This window comes from Rhipicephalus microplus, chromosome 4 (genome assembly GCF_043290135.1).
Source record: "Rhipicephalus microplus isolate Deutch F79 chromosome 4, USDA_Rmic, whole genome shotgun sequence".
NCBI lineage: Eukaryota > Metazoa > Arthropoda > Arachnida > Ixodida > Ixodidae > Rhipicephalus > Rhipicephalus microplus.
The window spans coordinates 110,620,066-110,625,627 of NC_134703.1; the positions used below are offsets into that span (position 1 = coordinate 110,620,066).

A 5,562-nucleotide genomic window follows, 5' to 3' on the forward strand; every position below is an offset into this window, starting at 1 on the left:
GGGCCTGTTACCTTTTAGTTCATTCCACGTCATTTGCTGCTGATTTTAACAGATACGTCCTATCTTGAGGCCAAACCTCATAAACGCGAAAGTGCACGCGACAGCGACGAGCGATGCTATGAGCGACGAAAGAGGGCTTTCGCGCGACGTGTTGCGTGGTAGCTTTCGCGCGATCGCTCGGTTCACCAGATTTAGAAACCGCCGCCCATCGCCAGGAAGTGCTGTGCTCAAAGCACCGGAATAGGATGTAGATGAATGACATACTGTCGGTTCTCTTCATGGGCCGCGAAGTCGCCACCTCCTCCCACTCGCCTCTCCGCCCGAGTCACGCGTGCACAACGAAGAAATAACGTAATGTTTATGCACGTGCACATAAAAAAAGTGCTGCAAAGCAATAATAAACACTTTCCGTTCTATTACACATCAATATGCCTTATTTTGAAATTGCATACCGCTCACTACGCGGTTTTCCTGGTACGAGTAGACGGCCTCATGCAAGCAACAGTGGAGTTCGCTCGCCGAAGCCGTTGCGTGAATGAGGTTTGCCTGCGCTAGCGACTGTTCGCGGAAGGCAATCTACGTCGCGTCGCTCGTCGCTGTCGCATGAATTGTCGCGTGTATGAGGTTTGGCCTTTATGCATCAGCGCGATGTTCTGAAAGCACTGGACAAGTTTTTACATGATACAGATCTCGACAAAATACTATGAATCGATTGGACTTCAAGAATTTTTTTTTTCTTATTCAGCTTCCTTATGATTATCAACACCTTCTCTATGCTTTCTTTTCCACCCCCTACCCTTTTCTAAAGCTAAGTACCTGGCCGAAGATTGAGTTCAGGCTGACCTCTCAGCATTCATACCACAATAAACTTTTTCTTCTTCTCTCTGAGGTTTTAGCCGCCGATTTAGTATATGTGGAGACATATATTTGAACAAGTGGATTTGTATTGTGATCAAAATTGATATGTCGTATCTGTTATTATGGGCGCTGGACATGAAATGAAAGAGCACGAACGTCGAAGTGCGAGTGCCACTATGAGACACAACAGTGAAGAATCAAGGTAGCGTCCAATTTTTTTTCTTTTCTTTCCAAACCAATACTTATCCAAACCCGATGGCGTACAGCCGCTATTACCCCGATCAATACAATGGCAAATGGGAGTGATGTAGAGAACGGGCAGATCGAAGAGACACATTCTGTGGGCTTGCCCTCAGGCGTCCTTTCAGAATTGGAAGGTTGAAGATTATAACCAGTGTAAGGCCATACGGCGATCCCGCGATCTGGAAGACCAACTTTGGGCCATCCAGCTGATCTAAAACACCGCCAGGACCCAAAGGCTGCCGGTTACCGTTTCAGCAGAGACTTGTTCATGAAACCGATGGTCCAAATGAAGCTATTTGTCTCCCTCCCTAAGTATGTTTACTAGAGGCACACAATCTCCACCCCAGTTGCCACTTGTCAGTGCGACAGTGACTGGGAAGGTGGGTTTGGTTAGGCCACAGCTGACTTTCGAGTAAACGGTTCGAGTAAAAGTTGACTTTCGAGTAAACGCGACAAGAGTAAGGTGGACGCTGTGGAGGTCACTCCTGCCAACCGAGACGCGGTTTTCGGCCAAAGGTCACTGCCCCGAACAAGCGATAAAAATTCTTGCCCATATATTGAGCGCACATTCAACGTTGCATGCGGACGTCCCGCTGGTATACTTACTAGGATCACTTTCTTATTGATAGCGTGCTTTAGTTCAGCTGCCTTGACAAAAACAGGTCTGCATAAGGAATCGATAGCACCAGCGAGACACCTTTTTGAAAAGTTTTTTTTTTTTGATGTCTTCAACGTTACGTTTTCAATCTTGCCCTGTTCCCCTTATTTGCATTTTCATACGTACGTATCACATGAACAATCACATCGCGGCTTGAGGTCAATGCACGAACACGGAAAAGTGGCTGGCAAAAGTAAAGTAAAACTGGCCGCCTGGGAATTGGTCCTACACTTTTATTTTCATTGAGGCTATGAATCAAGGAGGAAAGAATCGATTTACAGGGCAGCAGGCAGGCCCATACTGCCCCGCAGGCCTGTGGCGCTCAGCTTCAGCTGTACGCGTTATTTAGTTATTTGCTTTCTTTTTGCGAGTTGAAGGCACTATTGGAGAAAGAAGAATAACCTCTTTGCAGTAATGCCAGTGCGTTTTCTTTATTATTACGTTTATCATGCTCAGGTCTAGGCTGTGAGTGTGTTGAAGTGCTTTGTTGCACAACCATACGGTCTGCCAGCGTTTGAACGAAAGGCGAAACCGCCCTGTAATATTGCCGTAAGGTGGTTCTTTGTGCTTCTTGTAGGAATCCCCAGCTTTCCGGTTGTTCAGTGCTTAACCTTGAGACTTTTGCCTCTGGCATTTCCTCGGACATCCGTAACCAGTTTTCACAAGATGAAACATCCGCGAATATTTTTAATTTATTTTCTCCGGCGATGCGCAAGAGACGACTACAATAAAGTAATAACATCTCATGCAAAGGTACATGAATGAGCTCATTTAAATGTACGGATTGCATTAGCGCTCATTTACTGGAGTTGACAGACCAAGGCTAGAATTGAAGAAACTGGCAACTGTGCTGGGAACGATATTGGTAAGCTGACGGGCGCGCAAACAGGAGGCCGAGAGCGCGACACACGAACGTCGTCGTCTTCTCTCTCACTGGCACAGAGCTAGCGCAGATACAATATATATATATATATATATATATATATATATATATATATATATATATATGAGATATAACAGACAGTAATGCCAAGGAATGTACAGGGGAAGCTATTAAAACCAATGGAATGTAAATAAGAAGAAAAGTGGATGAAAAAATTACCAACTGTGAGCAGGAATCGAACCTACGACCTTCGAATTACGCGTTCGATGCTCTAACCACTGAGCTATCACAGCGGCCCTCCCTCCATCCACTTTTTTGGGTTTATCTGTGAATTTAGAAGTAGGAGTGACAGTCAGCGCCATCTATAAGCCAAACAACGAGTGTGAAACACTCTTATGCGCATGTTTGGCGCCACGTAGCACGTGAACTTATTATGAGCGGGCAGCTGAATAATTGTCCCTCTTTTACAACCTAAACACACCAAGTCTGCCAGTACGAGACCCTCGTTCAATGAAATAAGGGAAAGAAGTGTATACCTAAGGGCTCGTTTTTCCGTGTTTTAACACAATATTAATGAGATATAACAGACAGTAATGCCAAGGAATGTACAGGGGAAGCTATTAAAACCAATGGAATGTAAATAAGAAGAAAAGTGGATGAAAAATTTACCAACTGTGAGCAGGAATCGAACCTACGACCTTCGAATTACGCGTTCGATGCTCTAACCACTGAGCTATCAGTGGTTAGAGCATCCTTTTCTTCTTATTTACATTGGTTTTAATAGCTTCCCCTGTACATTCCTTGGCATTACTGTCTGTTATATCTCATTATTATTGTGTTAAAACACGGAAAAACGAGCCCTTAGGTATACACTTCTTTCCCTTATTTCATTGAACGAGGGTCTCGTACTGGCAGACTTGGTGTGTTTAGGTTGTATAAGAGGGACAATTATTCAGCTGCCCGCTCATAATAAGTTCACGTGCTACGTGGCGCCAAACATGCGCATAAGAGTGTTTCACACTCGTTGTTTGGCTTATAGATGGCGCTGACTGTCACTCCTACTTCTAAATTCACAGATAAACCGAAAAAAGTGGATGGAGGGAGGGCCGCTGTGATAGCTCAGTGGTTAGAGCATCGAACGCGTAATTCGAAGGTCGTAGGTTCGATTCCTGCTCACAGTTGGTAATTTCTTCATCCACTTTTCTTCTTATTTACATTCCATTGGTTTTAATAGCTTCCCCTGTACATTCCTTGGCATTACTGTCTGTTATATCTCATTAATATTGTGTTAAAACACGGAAAAACGAGCCCTTAGGTATACACTTCTTTCCCTTATTTCATTGAACGAGGGTCTCGTACTGGCAGACTTGGTGTGTTTAGGTTGTATAAGAGGGACAATTATTCAGCTGCCCGCTCATAATAAGTTCACGTGCTACGTGGCGCCAAACATGCGCATAAGAGTGTTTCACACTCGTTGTTTGGCTTATAGATGGCGCTGACTGTCACTCCTACTTCTAAATTCACAGATAAACCCAAAAAAGTGGATGGAGGGAGGGCCGCTGTGATAGCTCAGTGGTTAGAGCATCGAACGCGTAATTCGAAGGTCGTAGGTTCGATTCCTGCTCACAGTTGGTAATTTTTTCATCCACTTTTCTTCCTATTTACATTCCATTGATTTTAATAGCTTCCCCTGTACATTCCTTGGCATTACTGTCTGTTATATCTCATTAATATTGTGTTAAAACACGGAAAAACGAGCCCTTAGGTATACACTTCTTTCCCTTATTTCATTGAACGAGGGTCTCGTACTGGCAGACTTGGTGTGTTTAGGTTGTATAAGAGGGACAATTATTCAGCTGCCCGCTCATAATAAGTTCACGTGCTACGTGGCGCCAAACATGCGCATAAGAGTGTTTCACACTCGTTGTTTGGCTTATAGCTGGCGCTGACTGTCACTCCTACTTCTAAATTCACAGATAAACCCAAAAAAGTGGATGGAGGGAGGGCCGCTGTGATAGCTCAGTGGTTAGAGCATCGAACGCGTAATTCGAAGGTCGTAGGTTCGATTCCTGCTCACAGTTGGTAATTTTTTCATCCACTTTTCTTCTTATTTACATTCCATTGGTTTTAATAGCTTCCCCTGTACATTCCTTGGCATTACTGTCTGTTATATCTCATTAATATTGTGTTAAAACACGGAAAAACGAGCCCTTAGGTATACACTTCTTTCCCTTATTTCATTGAACGAGGGTCTCGTACTGGCAGACTTGGTGTGTTTAGGTTGTATAAGAGGGACAATTATTCAGCTGCCCGCTCATAATAAGTTTACGTGCTACGTGGCGCCAAAAATGCGCATAAGAGTGTTTCACACTCGTTGTTTGGCTTATAGCTGGCGCTGACTGTCACTCCTACTTCTAAATTCACAGATAAACCCAAAAAACTGGATGGAGGGAGGGCCGCTGTGATAGCTCAGTGGTTAGAGCATCGAACGCGTAATTCGAAGGTCGTAGGTTCGATTCCTGCTCACAGTTGGTAATTTTTTCATCCACTTTTCTTCTTATTTACATTCCATTGGTTTTATTAGCTTCCCCTGTACATTCCTTGGCATTACTGTCTGTTATATCTCATTAATATTGTGTTAAAACACGGAAAAACGAGCCCTTAGGTATACACTTCTTTCCCATATATATATATATATATATATATATATATATATATATATATCGAACGTGTTATTCGAAGGTCGTGGGTTCGATTCCTGCTCACAGCTGGTAGTTTTTTCATCCACTTTTCTTTCTTCTTTCTTCTTATTTACATTCCATTGGCTCTAACAACTTCCCCTGTACATTCCTTGGCATTACTGTCTGTTATATCTCATTATTATTGTGTTAAACCACGGAAATACGAGCCCTTAGGTATA

The 5,562-nt window shown here is 43.4% G+C and overlaps 5 non-coding genes across 5 annotated transcripts; 4 read left to right on the top strand and 1 right to left on the bottom strand.

Moving 5' to 3' along the window:
• Positions 1–2,862: 2,862 nt before the first annotated feature.
• On the bottom strand, positions 2,863–2,935 carry TRNAT-CGU (transfer RNA threonine (anticodon CGU)). The gene has a single exon. It is a non-coding gene; the product is annotated as a tRNA-Thr (tRNA).
• An 815-nt stretch (positions 2,936–3,750) lies between these two features.
• Positions 3,751–3,823, top strand: TRNAT-CGU (transfer RNA threonine (anticodon CGU)). The gene has a single exon. It is a non-coding gene; the product is annotated as a tRNA-Thr (tRNA).
• Positions 3,824–4,200: 377 nt separating this feature from the next.
• Positions 4,201–4,273, top strand: TRNAT-CGU (transfer RNA threonine (anticodon CGU)). Its single transcript has one exon. It is a non-coding gene; the product is annotated as a tRNA-Thr (tRNA).
• Positions 4,274–4,650: 377 nt separating this feature from the next.
• On the top strand, positions 4,651–4,723 carry TRNAT-CGU (transfer RNA threonine (anticodon CGU)). Its single transcript has one exon. It is a non-coding gene; the product is annotated as a tRNA-Thr (tRNA).
• Positions 4,724–5,100: 377 nt separating this feature from the next.
• On the top strand, positions 5,101–5,173 carry TRNAT-CGU (transfer RNA threonine (anticodon CGU)). The gene has a single exon. It is a non-coding gene; the product is annotated as a tRNA-Thr (tRNA).
• Positions 5,174–5,562: the final 389 nt, after the last annotated feature.